The sequence below is a fragment of the Lolium perenne genome, chromosome 5 (assembly GCF_019359855.2).
Source record: "Lolium perenne isolate Kyuss_39 chromosome 5, Kyuss_2.0, whole genome shotgun sequence".
In the NCBI taxonomy this organism is placed as follows: Eukaryota; Viridiplantae; Streptophyta; class Magnoliopsida; order Poales; family Poaceae; genus Lolium; species Lolium perenne.
In genome coordinates, this window is record NC_067248.2 from 88,017,971 (window position 1) to 88,038,096 (window position 20,126).

Sequence of the window (20,126 nt, forward strand, 5' to 3'; positions counted from 1 at the left end):
TTTCTTGGAGTTATTTTTGAACCCTAATTTCTGGCTACTTCCTTTTTCTTTTGATCCCGTGCCGCCTTGGAAACGTCGAGACCGCTGCTGCTAAATGGGTCCCACATGTCATCATCTATGTACAATAAAATTTCTTTCTTCGATTATTTTCGGGTCCTGATATTTGGTCACTTGCCTTTTTCTTTCGATCTCATGCCGACTTTGAAACGTTGAGGAAGCTGCTGGAGCATGGGTCCCGCATGTCATCCTCTATGAACAATAAAAGTTTCCTTTCTTGGAGTTATTTTTTACCCCTAATTTCTGGCTACTTCCTTTTTCTTTTGATCCCCTGCCGCCTTTGAAACGTTGAAGACTTTGCTGGCTCATGGGTCCCACATGTCAGCCTCTATGAACAATAAACACTTCCTTTCTTGGAGTTATTTTGTACCCCTAATTTCTGGCTATTTGCCTTTTTTCTTTCGATCCCCAGTCGCCTTCTAAACGTAGAGGACGCGGCTGGCTCGTGGGTCCCAGATGTCAGCCTCCATGGACAATAAACCTCTCCTTTGTTGGATTTATTTTTCACCCTCTGATTTTGGCTATTTCCTTTTTCTTTTGATCCACTGCCGCCTTGGAAACATTGAGTAAGCTGCTGACACATGGGGCCCGCATGTCATCCTCTATGTACAATCAACTTGCAAGATCTTCGAGCGAAAGAGCTTGTATTAGTGGGACCCATATGTCAATCTCTATGTACAATAAAAGTTTCCTTTCTTGGATTATTTTTAGCTCCTGATATTCGGTCACTTTCCTTTTTCTTTCGATCTCAAGCCGCCTCTGAAACGTTGAGTAAGGTGCTGGCTCATGGGACCCACATGTCATCCTCTATGTACAATAAAGTTTCTTTTCTTGGATTTTTTTTACCCCTGATTTTTGGTCACTTGCCTTGACGCTGCTGGCTCATGGGTCCCACATGTCAGCATCTATGAACAATAAACCTTTCCTTTGTTGGATTTATTGTTTACCCCTAATTTCTGGCTATTTGCCTTTTTCTTTTGATCCCCACCGGCCTTTGAAAACGTTGAGGAACCTGCTGGCTCATGGGACCCGCATGTCATCCTCTATGTACTATAAAATTTCTTTTCTTGGTTTTTTTTTCACCTCTGATTTTTGGCTATTTCCTTTTTCTTTTGATCCCCGCGCCTTGGAAACGTTGAGTAAGCTGCTGACTCATGGGACCCGCATGTCATCCTCTATGTACAATCAACTTTCTTTTTTTGGAGTTTTTTTACCCCCTAATTTCTGGCTACTTTCTTTTTCTTTTGATCTCAAACCGCATTTGAAACGCTGAAACCGCTGCTGCAAAATGGGACCCGCATGTCATCCTCTATGTACAATAAGTTTCATTTCTTGGATTATTTTTGGCACCTGATATTTGGTCACTTGCCTTTTTCTTCCGATCTCATGCCGCCTTTGAAACGTTGAGTAAGCTGCTGGCTCATGGGTCCCGCATGTCATCCTCTACGAACAATAAAAGTTTCATTTCTTGGAGTTATTTTTGACCCCTAATTTCTGGCTACTTCCTTTTTTCTTTTGATCCACTGCCGCCTTTGAAACGGTGCGGATTCTGCAGACTAATACAAGCTTTTTCTCTCCAAGATCTTGCAAGTTGATAGATTAAATCATGGAATTATTAGGATATGTTTTAAATTTCAAATCCACTTTATGAATTATTAAAAATACCGTTATCCATGTGGGTATGGAGCGAACAAGGATTTTCATATTGGGCATGAGCAGTTTCAAAAATTGGAACCCAATAATTCAAAATAACTAAAAACAACTTTTATGTAGAATCTCCGCGTTTTTTTCTTTTGCCATTCATAGGATCTGTGTTTCATTAGAAAAGGGCCGAAATTGCATGAGCAGAAAGGCCCATTTGTAGTTATTGGGCTTCGACGGCCGGAGCAAGTAGGCCGAGAGCAATTACCATGTAGATGGCCGTTGGCAACCCAAAGTGAAATATTGGGCCCAACAGGGGAAGGCTGAACAGTACTATTTTCTAATTGGAAGGTGGTGCATGGCGTAATCCTGCCAAAAAAAAAGATGGACACGGGTTGCTGAAATTTGCCCATCTGCGCCTAATATCGCCGCCGCGGCTCCGCTTCCGCCGCCGCCGCCATGCCTCGTCTCGCGTCGAGCTCGCGGTACTGCCGCGTCTCGGGCACGGGGTACCGCGGCGTCCGCGCGCGCCCCAAAGGTACGTATTACGCGGAGATACGTGACGGCGGCGAGCGCATCGGCCTCGGCACCTACGAGACCGCGCACGAGGCCGCGCGCGCGTACGACGCCGTGGCGTGGCGGCTCGGGCGCCCGCGATCGTCGATGAATTTCCATGACGTGTGGACGCGCCAGCAGGCCGAGGATCTCGCGCCGCCGCCGTACATCGTTAGACAGGAGGAACAGCGCCGCCGTCGCGAGACGGAGCGCCGTTTGCGCATTGCCGAGCGGGACGAGCGCGCGGCGCGCGAGTGTGCGGCCCGCTTCCCCGAGGACGTAGCCGCCGAGAACGAGCACTTCCGCAGACGGAGGGCGGAGAAGGCTACGAGGCGGGCTGCGAAGAAGGAGGACCGCGCACAACGGAGGGCGGAGAAGGCGACGAAGCGGGCCTTCATCGAAGCGCAGCTCGCCAGGCCGACCACCATTGGCGAGGACGACCCCCGTTGGATTGACCTCTTCTCGTCGGATCCGGTGTCGGGCACGACACCTGACTCGTCAGATGTCGAGTTTTAGTTTAGTTTTATCGCACTACTTTGTACAAATATGAACTACGGAGTATCTATCAAGCTAATTTTCTCCTATTTTATGTCTATTTCTAGTCTTTATTTGATCTTCTGTTTTACTGCACTCTATTTTTCATTATATTCTGTTTTTGGCGCTGCATTATAGCGCCTCTGAAAATACGCTGTTTCAGCCCTGCATTTGGCCGCCACAGTTTGCAGCTTCCGGTGAAGCTATTGCCGGCTCCATGCGCAGCATCAGCCCACAGCGCCAAAATATAGAGCCACTGCTGGAGTTGCTGTAATATGTTTGTCAGCAGGAGCTTACCTAATTAGTGAAAAAGATGTTCAGCGTGGGATTCGATAAAAGGATCTTCATGTTTTTTTTTCCTAGCGATCCTAGTTCGGACTTTTGATTGTGTTGGCTAGTGCATGAAGCTTGACACCTGTATTATGTGATCCTGATATGAGGATAAGAACACCTTCAGGTTGCATTGCTAATGGTGTCTACTGCAGCAGTGGCGTACCTTCAATGGAGACTGATGCAAGTGATGACCCACAAGTATAGGGGGTGTATCGTAGTATCTTCGATAAGTAAGAATGTCGATCCCAACGAGGAGCAGAAGGTGTTGGCAGCAGTTTCGATGAAGGATTCACTGTAAATGCTCACAAACAAGTGTTCAAGGAGTTTTGATGTAACGGATGAATAAAGTACGAGTAAGTAAAATGCGAGAGAAATAATTGCAGCGAGTGGCCCAATCCTTTTTAGCACAAAGGACAAGCCGGTTTGTTTACTTATAATGACAAAACGTTCTTGAGGACACACGGGGATTTTAGTCTAGTGCTTTCGCTTCATGTGGCTTAATAATCTTCATTGTTTTGATAAGTGTTGTGTGGGTGAACCTATGCTAATGCACCGCCCTTCCTAGGACTAATACATACTTGTGATTATACCCCTTGCAAGCATCCGCAACTACAAGAAAGTAATTAAGATAAATCTAACCACAGCCTTAAACTCTGAGATCCTGCGATCCCTCCTGCATCGATATACTAACGGGGGCTTAGGTTTCTGTCACTCCGGCAACCCCGCAATTAGCAACCGAATACAAGATGCACTCCCCTAGGCCCATAAATGGTGAAGTGTCGTGTAGTCGACGTTCACACGACACCACTAGAAGAATGACACCACAACTTAAATATCATAACATTGAATATTACTCAACCATAATTCACTACTAGCATTTAGACTTCACCCATGTCCTCAAGAACTAAACGAACTACTCACGAGACATCATATGGAATACAATCAGAGGTGATATGATGATGAATAACAATCTGAACATAAACCTTGGTTCAATGGTTTCACTCAATAGCATCTATAACAAGTAGAGAATAATGCCGAGAGAGTTTCCCCTATCATACAATCAAGATTTAACCCGAATTGTTACAGCGGTGACGAGGTGCAGCGGTGGTGATGGCGGTGTAGATGGTGGAGATGATGATGATGATGATGTAGATGATGTCCCGCTCGATGACGATGGCGATGGCGTCGATTTCCCTCTCCGGGAGGGAATTTCCCCGGCGGATTCCTGCCCGCCGGAGAGCTCTTTTCTCTCTGGTGTTCTCCGCCCCGCAGAGGCGGCTGTAACCCTTCGTGAGGTCCTCTCTGTGGCTTAGGTTTTTGGGACGACGGAGTACGCGAAGAAAAGGAGGCGAAAGGGGTTGTGGGGCCCCCAGACCACATGGTGGCGCGGCCAGGCCATGGGCCGCGCCGCCCTATGGTCTGGGCCCACCTTGGCTCCTCTCTGCTCCCCCTTCTGGCTCCCTCCGTCATCTGGAAAAATAGGATTTTACGTGAAATTTCCTCCCACAGCTGATCTTCCGAAATATTGCGTACTGACGGTGCTTTTTCCAGCAGAATCCTGGCTCCGGTGCTTGATCCTCCAATGATGATGAAACATGCAAAATAGATGAAATAACATAAGTATTGTGTCCCAATATGAAATATATCAATGAATAACAGCAAATTATGATACAAAATAGTGATGCAAATTGGACGTATCAAACTCCCCCCAAGCTTAGACCTCGCTTGTCCCCAAGCGAAACTGAGCTCGATAAACAAGACCACATGTTTATGGAGTGAAGAGTCGATAAATAAAATACGGACAAGAAGCATCATATTCATTCACACAAGACATTCTAGTAAACAACTTCCTCATATAACTCATCTTGAAATAAGTAAAGAGAAATCACAAGTAAAGGTGTGATACGTCCAATTTGCATCACTATTTTGTATCATAATTTGCTGTTATTCATTGATATATTTCATATTGGGACACAATACTTATGTTATTTCATCTATTTTGCATGTTTCATCATCATTGGGGGATCAAGCACCGGAGCCAGGATTCTGCTGGAAAAAGCACCGTCAGAACGCAATATTTCGGAAGATCAACTGTGGAAGGGAATTTCACGTAAATTCCTATTTTTCCAGATGACGGAGGGAGCCAGAAGGGGGAGCAGAGAGGAGCCAAGGTGGGCCCAGACCCTAGGGTGGCGCGGCCCATGGCCTGGCCGCGCCACCATGTGGTCTGGGGGGCCCACGACCCTTTTCGCCTCCTTTTCTTCGCGTACTCCTTCGTCCCGAAAACCTAAGCCACAGAGGGAACCTCACGAAGGGTTACAGCCGCCTCTGCGGGGCGGAGAACACCAGAGAGAAAAGAGCTCTCCGGCGGGCAGGAATCCGCCGGGGAAATTCCCTCCCGGAGGGGGAAATCGACGCCATCGCCATCGTCATCGAGCGGGACATCATCTCCATCATCATCATCATCATCTCCACCATCTACACCGCCATCACCACCGCTGCACCTCGTCATCACTGTAGCAATTCGGGTTAAATCTTGATTGTTTGATAGGGGAAACTCTCCCGGTGTTATTCTATGCTTGTTGTAGATGCTATTGAGTGAAACCATTGAACCAAGGTTTATGTTCAGATTGTTATTCATCATCATATCACCTCTGATTGTATTCCATATGATGTCTCGTGAGTAGTTCGTTTAGTTCTTGAGGACATGGGTGAAGTCTAAATGCTAGTAGTGAATTATGGTTGAGTAATATTCAATGTTATGATATTTAAGTTGTGGTGTCATTCTTCTAGTGGTGTCGTGTGAACGTCGACTACATGACACTTCACCATTTATGGGCCTAGGGGAGTGCATCTTGTATTCGGTTGCTAATTGCGGGGTTGCCGGAGTGACAGAAACCTAAGCCCCCGTTAGTATATCGATGCAGGAGGGATCGCAGGATCTCAGAGTTTAAGGCTGTGGTTAGATTTATCTTAATTACTTTCTTGTAGTTGCGGATGCTTGCAAGGGGTATAATCACAAGTATGTATTAGTCCTAGGAAGGGCGGTGCATTAGCATAGGTTCACCCACACAACACTTATCAAAACAATGAAGATTAATCAGCTGTATGTAGCGAAAGCACTAGACTAAAATCCCCATGTGTCCTCAGGAACGTTTGGTCATTATAAGTAAACAAACCGGCTTGTCCTTTGTGCTAAAAAGGATTGGGCCACTCGCTGCAATTATTTCTCTCGCATTTTATTTACTGGTACTTTATTTATCTGCAATATCAAAACCCCCTGAATACTGGTCTGTGAGCATTTACAGTGAATCCTTCATCGAAACTGCTGCCAACACCTTCTGCTCCTCGTTGGGATTGACATTCTTACTTATCGAAGATACTACGATACACCCCCTATACTTGTGGGTCATCAAGACTATTTTCTGGCGCCGTTGCCGGGGAGTGAAGCGCTATTGGTAAGTGGAATTGGTAAGGAAAACCTTTACTGTTTGTGCTGATTTTATTTCTGCCTGCTGCTATAAATCATTATGGAGAGATCCTCTCTTCAATTTCTATTTGGGAAATCTACTACTACTGCAACGGTAGTGGATGAAGCGCCAGGTGAGGAAGTAGTACCATATAAAATACCTATGAAAATTATTGAACGTGTTATGGATAACCGCTATGAAGGGGATGGAACTGTCCATCCTGGTGATCATTTATTGTTTTTGCATGAATTATGCGGGTTATTCAAATGTGCAGGTATTTCTATGAATGAAGTTAGGAAGAAACTATTCACTATATCGCTGTCTGGTAAAGCGGCGCACTGGTATAAATTGCTGAAGAATGGTGATTCTATTGATTGGGAGGACATTGTGCCTTTATTCTATTCCAAATTTTATCCTCCAAGTGAAATTCACAAAGATCGGAACCGCATATATAATTTTTGGCCTCATGATGGAGAGAGTATCGCCCAAGCTTGGGGGAGATTGAAGTCTTTAATGCTCAAATGCCCCATTCATGAGCTTCCTGGTAATGTTATTATTGATAATTTCTATGCAAGACTTTCTTTTCAAGACAAGACCTTGCTGGATACTTCTTGTTCTGGATCATTTACACGCAAGAATGAAGAGTTTAAAAGGGACCTTCTTGATCGGATCCAAGAAAATACTGAAGGATGGGAGAACGACAAAGATAGAGAATCAGGTATAATTTATGATTATAAATGCATTGAAGCTTTTATGGATACTGATAAATTTCGTAATATGAGTGCTACATATGGTCTTGATTCCCAAGTTGTTGCAAATCTTTATAGAGCTTTTGCCTCTCATTATGAACTGCCTAAGAAGAATTTTGATAAGTATCATGAACCGTATAAAGATAAAGTTGATTCATCTGTAAACAAATGTGTAGTGGTTGAAACTGTTGATAATGTTATTCCTGAAGCTTATATTGAAAAAACTCCTTTCCCTGCTAAAATGAAGGAGTACTCTGTCATATCTAGTGCAGTTAATAAAAGTGAAAAGAAACCTAAAGAACCTGAAGAACAAATTAAAATTGAACCTGCTGTTGCAATAGTTAAAGATCTTGTAACTGAAAATGTGGAGGATGGTCATATTATTTTCTGTGAAGATGCTTCTAATATTGTTTCACATCCTAATAAATCCAAACAAGTTAGTGTTCCTATGCTATCTGTTAGAATTGGTGATCATTGTTATTATGGTTTATGTGATATTGGTGCAAGTGTTAGTGCTATTCCTTATGAGCTTTACACGGAGATTATGCACGAAATTGGTTCTTGTGAACTTGAAGATATTGATGTGGTTATTCATCTGGCTAATAGAGAAACTATTTCTCCAATTGGTATTGTTCGAGATGTGGAAGTTCTATGTGGTAAGATTAAATATCCTGCTGACTTTTTGGTACTTGGTTCTGCTGCTAGTGATCATTGTCCTATCATTTTTGGTAGACCTTTTCTAAATACTTGTGGAGCTATTATAGATTGTAAGAAAGAGAAAATTTTGACTAGATTTGCTGGTGAACCTTATGAATTTAACTTTTCTAAATTTACCAAAACTCCTTATAAAGCTGACTTGCCTAGTAATGATTTTAAAATGGAGCAGTGTGCATCTATTGTTCTTGTTCCTAATAATCCTTTGCAGCAACATTTGGAGAATAGTGAAAGTGAAGCTTTTAGGAAAGAAAGAGATGAGCTTGAGGAAATTTTTCTTCGCCAACCTATTCTCAAGCATGATTTACCGGTGGAAGATTTGGGTACAACACCGCCACCAAAGGAAGATCCTGTTTTTGATTTAAAGCCTTTACCTGATAATCTTAAATATGCTCATATTGATGATAAGAAAATATATCCTGTTATTATTAGTTCTAAGCTTTCAGAGATTGAGGAAGAAAGGTTATTGGAAATATTGAAGAAACACCGAGGAGCTATTGGCTATACTCTTGATGATTTGAAAGGGATTTCTCCTTCTATTTGCCAACATGCTATTAATATGGAAGAAGATGCAAAGCCTGTTGTTGAACATCAACGTCGTCTAATTCCGAAGATGAAGGAAGTGGTAAGGAACGAGGTATTAAAACTCCTTGAAGCTGGTATTATATATCCTATTGCTGATAGTAGATGGGTTAGTCCTGTTCATTGTGTTCCTAAGAAAGGAGGAATGACTGTTGTGCCTAATGATAATGATGAGCTTATTCCTCAAAGAATAGTTGTAGGTTATAGAATGTGCATTGATTTTCGAAAAGTTAATAAAGTTACTAAGAAAGATCATTACCCTTTACCCTTTATTGATCAAATGTTAGAGAGGTTGTCTAAAAAATACTCATTTTTGCTTTCTTGATGTTTATTCTGGGTTTTCACAAATTGCTGTTAAAGCTAAAGATCAAGAGAAAACCACTTTTACTTGTCCTTATGGAACTTATGCTTATAGGCGTATGCCTTTTGGTTTATGTAATGCTCCTGCTACTTTTCAAAGATGCATGTCTGCTATTTTTCATGGTTTTTGCGAAAGTATTGTAGAGGTGTTCATGGATGATTTTTCTGTCTATGGGAATTCTTTTGATAATTGCCTGCGAAACCTCGATAAAGTTTTGCAGAGATGTGAAGAAACTAACCTTGTTCTTAATTGGGAGAAATGCCACTTTATGGTTAATGAAGGAATTGTATTGGGACATAAAATTTCTGAGAGAGGTATTGAAGTTGATAGAGCTAAAGTTGAAGCAATTGAGAAGATGCCCTATCCGAGGGATGTTAAAGGTATTCGTAGTGTTCTTGGTCATGCTGGGTTTTATAGGAGATTTATTAAAGATTTCTCTAAAATTTCAAAGCCTCTTACTAATCTTCTTCAAAAAGATGTACCTTTTGTTTTTGATGATGATTGTAAGGAAGCTTTTGAAACTCTAAAGAAAGCCTTAACAACTGCTCCTGTAGTTGAACCTCCAGATTGGAATTTGCCTTTTGAAATTATGTGTGATGCTAGTGATTTTGCTGTAGGCGCTGTTCTTGGACAGCGGGTAGATAAAAAAGTAAATGTTATTCATTATGCTAGTAAGACTCTTGATGCTGCTCAAAGAAATTATGCTACAACTGAAAAAGAATTGTTAGCTGTAGTCTTTGCTTGTGATAAATTTAGACCCTATATTGTTGATTCGAAAGTTACAATTCATACTGATCATGCTGCAATTAGATACCTTATGACAAAGAAAGATGCTAAGCCAAGGCTTATTAGATGGGTACTTCTGTTGCAAGAATTTGATTTACATATTATAGATAGGAAAGGTGCTGATAATCCTGTTGCTGATAATTTGTCTAGATTGGAAAATATTGCTTATGATCCTGTTCCTGTTAATGATAGTTTTCCAAATGAACAATTGGCTGTAATAAAGGTGAGCTCGCGAGAGAGCCCTTGGTATGCAGATTATGCTAACTTTATTGTTTCGAAGTATTTGCCTCCAACCTTTTCAGCTCAAAGAAAGGAGGAAATTCTTTTATGACTTGAGGCATTATTTTTGGGATGACCCACACTTATATAAAGAAGGAGTAGATGGTATTATGCGAAGATGTGTTCCTGAATATGAACAACAGGAGATATTGAATAAATGTCATGGAAGTGTTTATGGAGGACATCATGCTGGAGATAGAACCGCGCAAAAGGTTCTACAATCAGGTTTTTATTGGCCAACACTCTTCAAAGATGCAAGGAAGTTTATTTTATCTTGTGATGAATGTCAAAGAGTTGGTAATATCTCCAGACGCAATGAAATGCCTATGAATTATACTCTTGTTATTGAACCATTCGATTGTTGGGGATTCGACTTCATGGGTCCTTTCCCTTCTTCAGATGGTAACACTCATATACTTGTCGCTGTTGATTATGTTACTAAATGGGTAGAAGCTATTCCTACAAAAAGTGCTGATGGTGAGACCTCTATAAAAATGCTTGTAGATATTATATTTCCTAGATTTGGAGTACCTAGATATATTATGACTGATGGAGGTTCTCATTTCATTCATGGAGGTTTTAGAAAAACTCTTGCTAAGTATGGTATTAATCATAGAATTGCTTCTGCTTATCACCCTCAAACTAGCGGTCAAGTAGAATTATCAAATAGAGAGATTAAAGCTATCTTGGGTAAGACCGTTAATAAATCTAGAAAGAATTGGCCTAGCAAATTGAAAGAAGCACTATGGGCTTATAGAACTGCTTATAAAAATCCTATGGGAATGTCACCTTATAAAATGGTTTATGGAAAAGCTTGTCATTTACCTCTAGAACTAGAGCACAAAGCTTATTGGGCTGTTAGAGAATTAAATAAAGATCCTAAATTAGCCGGTAATAAGAGGTTGTTGCAATTAAGTTCTCTAGATGAATGGAGAAGTGAAGCTTATGAAAATGCTAAACTCTTTAAAGAAAAAGTTAAGAAGTGGCATGATAGAAGGATCATTAAAAGAGAATTTAATGTTGGAGATCAAGTTCTATTGTATCGGTCTCGTCTCAGATTCTTTGCAGGGAAATTACTCTCGAAGTGGGAAGGACCATATGTTGTTGAGGAGGTGTATCGTTCAGGAGCAATTAAAATTAGCTCTCTCCAAGGCAATGCCACACAAGTGGTGAATGGACAAAGACTCAAGCATTATATCTCGGGCGATTCTTATAATGTTGATGTTGATATTATTCAAGTGGAAACACCGGAGGCCTTCATCAAAGGACAAATTGACAGTCCGCCAGAACTGGACTTTGAATAGGTAACAGTATAGGTAATAAAAAGTCCGCGTTTACCTTTCCGAACATTATTTCTGCTGTTTTTGGAAAATATGAAAAATTACGGAATCGAAACGGAGTGGAAAAGACGCACGAGGGGGTGCCACCATAGGCCGGCGCGGCTGACACAGGCCCGCGCCGACCTATGGTCTGGCCGCCTCGTTGCCCCTTTCCGACTCGTTTTCGACCTGGAACCTTCCTTTTGTCGTAAAAATATTTGCTATATAATCCCCCGGACCCCTGGAGGTCCGTAATATCGTTTTCTCGTCGAGTTTTGTTTCGAGCTGTTTTCTGCCAGATTTGTTTTGATCTAGAAGCACCATGGTCTCCAGCAACAAAGACAAGGGGCCTTGGAGGGAAGAGATGGATGAGAGGATCAATAAGGAGAAGGAGAAGATAGCGTCAGCAAAAGGAGAGTGGGAAACTACGAGGAGTAAGCCAATTTTGGTGGGATCAGTTAATACTGGGCGCTCTTTTTCTCATAACTTGCAGGGAGCTCTCCCTTTGTTACGGACCTCGATTCTTTCCCTTGTGTGGAGGAAGCAATACGGGTTGCTGATGAGTTTTGTGATCAATATCGTGCTCTAAGGAGGGAAGTGGAGATACTTCAGGAGGAGAACCAGCGACTTCGCAGAATGCTGGAATATTACTCAAATCCCAGCACAAGGCCGTCACCGCCACACTCGGGTAACAATGAGTCTTTTCAGGTTTTGGTGCAGAATTGCAAAATTGAGAAGCTGAAGCTGAAGGAGATCCTTATGAAGCGCGAGAAGAATCCATCACCACCATCGCCGAAGGAGTAATTTATCATCGGTATTGGCATCCCCTTGGTTTGTTCCAAGCTTGGGGGAGTGCCGCGGTATCACATCACCACCACCTTTATCTTTTACTATCAAGTAGTGTCATATCATGAGTAGGGAAGTTATCATATGAAATAGTATGCAATGTGGAAGTATCTCTCTTAGTTAGTTATCTATGTATCCGTTGGTGTGAGTTATCGTTATGGAATATTAATGAGAAGTCTTATCATTTACTTTTTGCACACCTTATTTTAGTTTGCAATCTCCATTATATGATTACTCTTGACATGAGTATGAGTATCACTTTGGGAGCATCAAGTAAATCTATTTGGTTTTGGCAAACTTAGCATTGGTCAATAGCAACAACATCTTGATGTTTAATAGAAGAGAGAAATACACTTAGATACATTATTCTACTATCTCTATGCTTAGTATTCTAAAGTTAAAATTGCTTGTACTTATGAGAAAGATGCATGATTGTTTCTATCATATGTATATTTGTTTGTTTCCCTCAACCTTTATGCTTGCTATCAAACCTTGCTAGCCAAAGACCAGACGAGAGGGAATGCTTCTCATACATCCATAACCTTAGACCAAACCTATGCCATTTGCGTCCACCATACCTACCTACTACATGGTATTTTCTGCCATTCCAAGTAAATACTTCATGTGCTACCTTTAAATAATTCAAACTATACTACTCTTTATTTGTGTCAATGTTTTATAGCTCATGAGGAAGTATGTGGTGTTTCATCTTTCAGTCTTGTTGGGCGGACTTTTACCAATGGACTAGCGGCACATCCGCTTATCCAATAATTTTGCAATAAGAGCTGGCAACGGGGTTCCCAGCCCCAATTAATAACCTTCATTAATAATTCTCTTCACATGTTTTGCTCTGATTCATCAGTAAGCAACTTAATTTTGCAATAGACACTCCTCCATGGTATGTGAATGTTGGAAGGCACCCGAGGATTCGGTTAGCCATGGATTGAGAAAGCCAAGGTTGGGGGGAGTGTCACCCATAATAAAACTAAAATACATGTGTAAACAAAAGAGAAGGGGGATGATATACCTTGCTGGTAGAGATGCCGTCCCTCATGGGAGCCGCTCTTTGAAGGTTCGTTTGGCAAGGGGGTTAGAGTGCCCGCTACCATTCGTTGACAACAACAAACACCGCTCAAATTCTTACTTTTATGCTCTTTATATGATTTCAAAACTTGAAAAGCTCTAGCACATGATTTAATCCCTGCTTCCCTCTGCGAAGGGCCTGTCTTTTACTTTTATGTTGAGTCAGTAAACCTATTTCCCTCTATCTCAAGCAAGCAATTGAGTTGTTGTGAATCAATCATTTATGCTATGATTCAGTTAATCATGTCTTTTATACTTTCTTGTTTAGTACCAATTTTATCTGAATGAATATGACTTTGAAGTTATCAATGATTATGAGGAGATTGTTATGCTTAAATATGAAGGCTCAGCTATGAATTCTAATATGAAAGCTTTGCTTAGAAGTACAATCCGTTAGTAGTTCTCTGACCAAGAACAAAGTTTGCCATCACCAACTATGATTTCTCATGCACCTTGATGACCCACAAGTATAGGGGGTGTATCGTAGTATCTTCGATAAGTAAGAATGTCGATCCCAAAGAGGAGCAGAAGGTGTTGGCAGCAGTTTCGATGAAGGATTCACTGTAAATGCTCACAAACAAGTGTTCAAGGAGTTTTGATGTAACGGATGAATAAAGTACGAGTAAGTAAAATGCGAGAGAAATAATTGCAGCGAGTGGCCCAATCCTTTTTAGCACAAAGGACAAGCCGGTTTGTTTACTTATAATGACCAAACGTTCTTGAGGACACACGGGGATTTTAGTCTAGTGCTTTCGCTTCATGTGGCTTAATAATCTTCATTGTTTTGATAAGTGTTGTGTGGGTGAACCTATGCTAATGCACCGCCCTTCCTAGGACTAATACATACTTGTGATTATACCCCTTGCAAGCATCCGCAACTACAAGAAAGTAATTAAGATAAATCTAACCACAGCCTTAAACTCTGAGATCCTGCGATCCCTCCTGCATCGATATACTAACGGGGGCTTAGGTTTCTGTCACTCCGGCAACCCCGCAATTAGCAACCGAATACAAGATGCACTCCCCTAGGCCCATAAATGGTGAAGTGTCGTGTAGTCGACGTTCACACGACACCACTAGAAGAATGACACCACAACTTAAATATCATAACATTGAATATTACTCAACCATAATTCACTACTAGCATTTGGACTTCACCCATGTCCTCAAGAACTAAACGAACTACTCACGAGACATCATATGGAATACAATCAGAGGTGATATGATGATGAATAACAATCTGAACATAAACCTTGGTTCAATGGTTTCACTCAATAGCATCTATAACAAGTAGAGAATAATGCCGGGAGAGTTTCCCCTATCATACAATCAAGATTTAACCCGAATTGTTACAGCGGTGACGAGGTGCAGCGGTGGTGATGGCGGTGTAGATGGTGGAGATGATGATGATGATGATGATGGAGATGATGTCCCGCTCGATGACGATGTCGATGGCGTCGATTTCCCCCTCCGGGAGGGAATTTCCCCGGCGGATTCCTGCCCGCCGGAGAGCTCTTTTCTCTCTGGTGTTCTCCGCCCCGCAGAGGCGGCTGTAACCCTTCGTGAGGTCCTCTCTGTGGCTTAGGTTTTCGGGACGAAGGAGTACGCGAAGAAAAGGAGGCGAAAGGGGTTGTGGGGCCCCCAGACCACATGGTGGCGCGGCCAGGCCATGGGCCGCGCCGCCCTATGGTATGGGCCCACCTTGGCTCCTCTCTGCTCCCCCTTCTGGCTCCCTCCGTCATCTGGAAAAATAGGATTTTACGTGAAATTTCCTCCCACAGCTGATCTTCCGAAATATTGCATTCTGACGGTGCTTTTTCCAGCAGAATCCTGGCTCCGGTGCTTGATCCTCCAATGATGATGAAACATGCAAAATAGATGAAATAACATAAGTATTGTGTCCCAATATGAAATATATCAATGAATAACAGCAAATTATGATACAAAATAGTGATGCAAATTGGACGTATCAGCAAGCGAGTTGGTACTGGTGAACCTGCACCTGACATCATCGTGCCACCTGAAGTAGGTTGTGTATTGGGATTAGACTGATAAGCATAGCACCTTGCAAAGAACAAGATGCTGCTAGTGTTGGTTAACGTGATTTTACGACAAAAGTCATGTATGCTCAACAGGTGCCGTACCTAGTTTGGATATTGTGTTGTTACCCTTTTGTGGTTTGGTGTTTGTCCAACAGAGAAAGCTACTCTTTTCCCGTGTAAGTGTTATTATGTGAACAAAAGTTGTATGTACATATATATCGGTCAGAGAACCAAGATTGCATATTCTTGCCTGGTTATAACACATAAGTCATAATAACAATTAAAGAGAAAAGGAACATTTGCCTTTGCAATGTGATTGTGCCAAGTAGATTAGACAACCAACCACAAACATTACAGGTCAACAGTCAAACGCATGCGAAAGTCCTAAGGTAAGCTCCATAATACATGTTGAAACCAAAAGCCTAGAAACCATAAGAAAGGTAGCTCCACATCACAGTTCCACGACAGCAGCATACTGATCATAAAACATATATCAAGTCAGGACAGCTGCACCACTGGGTAAGCATCCATGGGGTCTGGCTCAAGAGCGAAGACTGTGTGAATGCTGCAAAATGTGGCTCTTGCCTCACCCCACCCATACATCTTATCATGGAACCTTACCAAATCAGCATGAATCATCTTGACATAAACATAGCTCCTCTCTCCATGCTGATGGGATTGAACAATGCGCCAGCTTGCAAAGGTGCTTCAGCTTGTCAAACAAGATGCAGGAGATAACGAAGCATGCTGGCTGGTCTTTTGTAGTGACAATGGCTTGGAGTAGCTGGTCCTGTGAACCACCCAATCGGATCTTTAGAGCTTGAAGGACAGTCCGTGCCATATAAGCTACCGTTGCTGACTTCAGCTCGGGTTCAGGTGAATGACAGCTGACATCTTGTCCTCGAGATGCAGATCCTTCTTGATCAGATTCAGCGGAATCATCACCACTACTTACAGGTGCATCAGGTTCTACAGAAGGCACATCAGGTACATGCTCCAGTTCATAGGAGTTGGGTGGGACAGCACTGTTTGCTGAAATCTCTACAATACCAGCTCCAGGTAGACCACCAAGATCTACGGAGGGTAAACCACCAATATCCACTTCGAGGATTCTCGTGGCACGACACCTTTCGCTAGAGGCTCTACCCTACCAGCTCCAGGTCCACCACCAACAAGATCGTGGGCATAGTCATGACGGGTTCTACCAATACAAAACCTCCTTCGGGTGGCGTGGCAACTTCGGGTGCGGGATCATCGTAGCAACTCCAAAGATCAGCACCAGTTACATCGGTCTTGACAATAGGTAAACCGTCTTGCTCTAGTTCAGAGAATTCCCGTGGCACGACACCGTTCACTAGAGGCTCTACACTAGCAGCTCCAGCTGCACCACCAGTTTCTTCAGCAGGGGGTAAACCCAATCCACAACCTTCTTCATGTGGCACGATGATGCCACGTATAGGCTCATCAGTACCAGGTCCAGCTGCATCGGCCTCCATAGACAGTAAACAAGGTGGCGTCAGAGGTTTAAAAGACTGGCATGCCATTTCACCTTTGTCATCAGACAATATAGAGTTTTCTTCAACTCTATGTTTCTGCAATAATAAGCACATGAACAGAAATTAGACCAGAGCATCTAGCCATCTAACGGGGGCAGCAGCAAAACAAGCGTCGGTCCATATGTTTACCTTGTCATCTGGGATATCAGAACACACAGATTTAGAAGTCATTTCACATAGCATCCGCTTTTTCGTTCCTTCCCCTACGTCCATCTGGAATAAGTAATACTATTGATCACATAAAACTAATTAATCAAATAAATGCATATGTTGAGAAGTTTGCACGGCAAATTGTGGATTCTGCTTTCATCACCTACGAATCATCGTTCTATATATTTACCTTGTCATCTAGGATATCAGAAGTCACAGAATGAGAAGTCATTTCACTAAGTATCGGTTTTTTCGCTCTTTCCCCTCCATCCATCTGCAATAAGAAGTAATATTGATCACATAAAGCCAATTCAACGAATATATGCATATGTTGAGAAGTTTGCACAACAAATTGTGGATTCTACTTCCAATCACCAAGTAATCTCGTGAGAAATGCATGATCAAGATATGTTTCTCCTCTTGATCGACATCTGCATCTCCATTAAGACTAATCATCGTGCGATGGTGCTCTTCAGAAGAGCGCATACAATTCCAATCACCAGACAAGCAAAAAATTGTTGATTCTAGTAATGATTAATCAGCAGTGGCCATGGAACGACCACAGATCGACCAAGCAAAAAAAAATCATCAGCCTACTGACCACCAAGCAAAGGAAACAAACTAGGCCCATACATGGCCTCACAAATCATCATCAAACGTCGATCAAACTAGCAAGTTTGAACATGGATTACTAATTTATTTTCTGATAAAGTGAGTACTCCGTATATTAATATCGAAAGATATTGATTACACTGAGCCTCTGCAACAACGCAATACCTTACTGGTAGTACGGATGCACAAGGATTCCTAATACTCCCTCTGTTCGGTTTTAATTAGTCGACGCGAGGGAGAGAAGAAAATGAACTGCCGATGCTTTCAACTAGAGTCAATTAAATACGAACGGAAGAAGTACGTACTCTAGTAGTATTGACAAATATCCGGATTAGTCTAAAAACAAATTGGCATGTAAATCCTAGTAGTCTACTAAACTAGGATCAATACCCTAGATTAGGGTTGCAAGCGGCGTCCGCGAATCGTCCCGCAAAGCAGAAAATTAGAGCAAATAGTGGTTGAGATTAGAGCAGATTTAAAGCACTCGCACTGAAACTAGCTAGCCCGCTACCCACCCCGCTTGACACCCTGCCCTAGATGTGAATCTACACCAAATATTCAAACAAGGATGAGCAACCGCCAATAAAATTTTATCCGCACATCATCATCTCTACCATACAAAAGGGTATGGTGATTTCACATACAGCCATTGTTGCCGCGGGACGAGGATGAGTGATGCGCCGCGGAGAAGGTGCCTCACGCCTCTGTCGCCGCCGCCGTCGAAGAAGAAGTCGAAGCCGCGCGATTGTGGTCCGTCGCCGATATGGAGGTGGAGCTACTAGGGAAGAGATGGAGGTGGAGGTGGAGAGGGAGTGATGGTTTGTACTAGTGGCGGCCGGTGAGGTAGTTATAAATACAGCCTCTCTCTCTTTTTTGGCAAGGAATGCAGCTTCTCTTGGAAGGCAAGGAGGCAACGCACTCCAGATTTCGTTTATTACTATAATAATATGGACGGAGAAATTTGGACGCATCTGTGTTGTTTTGTCAAATGAATCACCAGGATTTGCTTTTAGTACTCCAGATTTGGGCGACCCAAGGAAGTAGAGATAGTAATGTACGCCATCTAGCTGCACGCTATCAAATCAAATAAATGGTCATGCCATTTACTTTTAAGATGGTGCAGCAGTTATTCTGACCAAAGAAACATGCACGTCACGATTATTTCTGATGGGTATACATTTACCGTCCGCTAGCAAAGATTGTTTGGCACATTGTTCTTATGGCTTTCAACATCACACCCCTTAATAATATTATTAATCAATGTTTGGGCAATCAATTGAGTGTGTTAATAAAAAATTAAAACCCACAAATCCAACTGTACTATTTTTAGGGCCATATGAAGGACAAGGAATGATTTTAAATGCCATATGGAGTACCTCCAACCATGTGAAATATGGTTCTGTCATGCAGGTGATACCCATGGCTTCGCATTGGATCTGTATGTTGTCCTACATACAGTCAACTATGAAGTACCACGATTTGGTTTTTGGGTGCAACCGGCTAGAGAATGATGCACGGGTTTGTACAGCCAGTACAATTCACATTAAGATTTTCTGATAGGATGTTGATGTGTATATGTAAGAATCATACACTAGAATGTCTTCTATGTTTAGATGGTTGATCTACGTTTATACTTTCTGTGAACCATGAGGTTAAGACCTTTGTCTAATCGTAATAAAGATTGCTAAATAACAGTATATATGTATGCCTCTAGGGACACTGAAACAGCCAAACAACCATGCATGTGTATAGACCGTATTTGATCAAATTAAAAGAAGCGCCTGGGTTCATGCAAATAGCATAAATTTATCACCTAAGTACATTAGCTATAAATAGTTAAATAGGAGTCAAGACCAACTGGGCTAGCTAGTAGTATGATCCTACTATTACATAAATATCCCTAACTCTGATTGTCTTTGTTCCAGTCCAGCGCGTTGGTGTAGCTTGGGATGAACCAAAACCCCGTATGCCAGTTGGCCCCTGGACCGCTGCTTGAGAAAGAGATGCTTTGGTGGTCTTCGCCATTTAGATCAAGCGGAAAATTTCTTGATGTGATGTGTCAAAGTGAGAGCCAATGGCACGAGGCGTGGTGTAGATGCTGTTTCTTCTTGTCAAATATCCTGGGGGAAATGTTGCACCACCCACTGGCATGAAAATCGGATAGTTCAACCCAAGGAACATAGAATAGTCTCCAAGATTAGTAACCCTTTCCCACGGGTTGGCTGGAAGTAACCGACTAGTGTCATTCGAGAATACAATGCAGGTATACCGAATAGCTGTGAACAGTAGCGACCGCAATGGACAGAGGGGTACTATCATAATGAGTTGGAGCACCGTCAGCGTCAAAATCCATTACGCCACGTGCATAGACCAGGAGAAGTCTAGAACGATCTTGAGATCTTGCCAGCCACCACGTACGACTATTAGAGTCAAAATCATCATCGCCATCAAATCCAG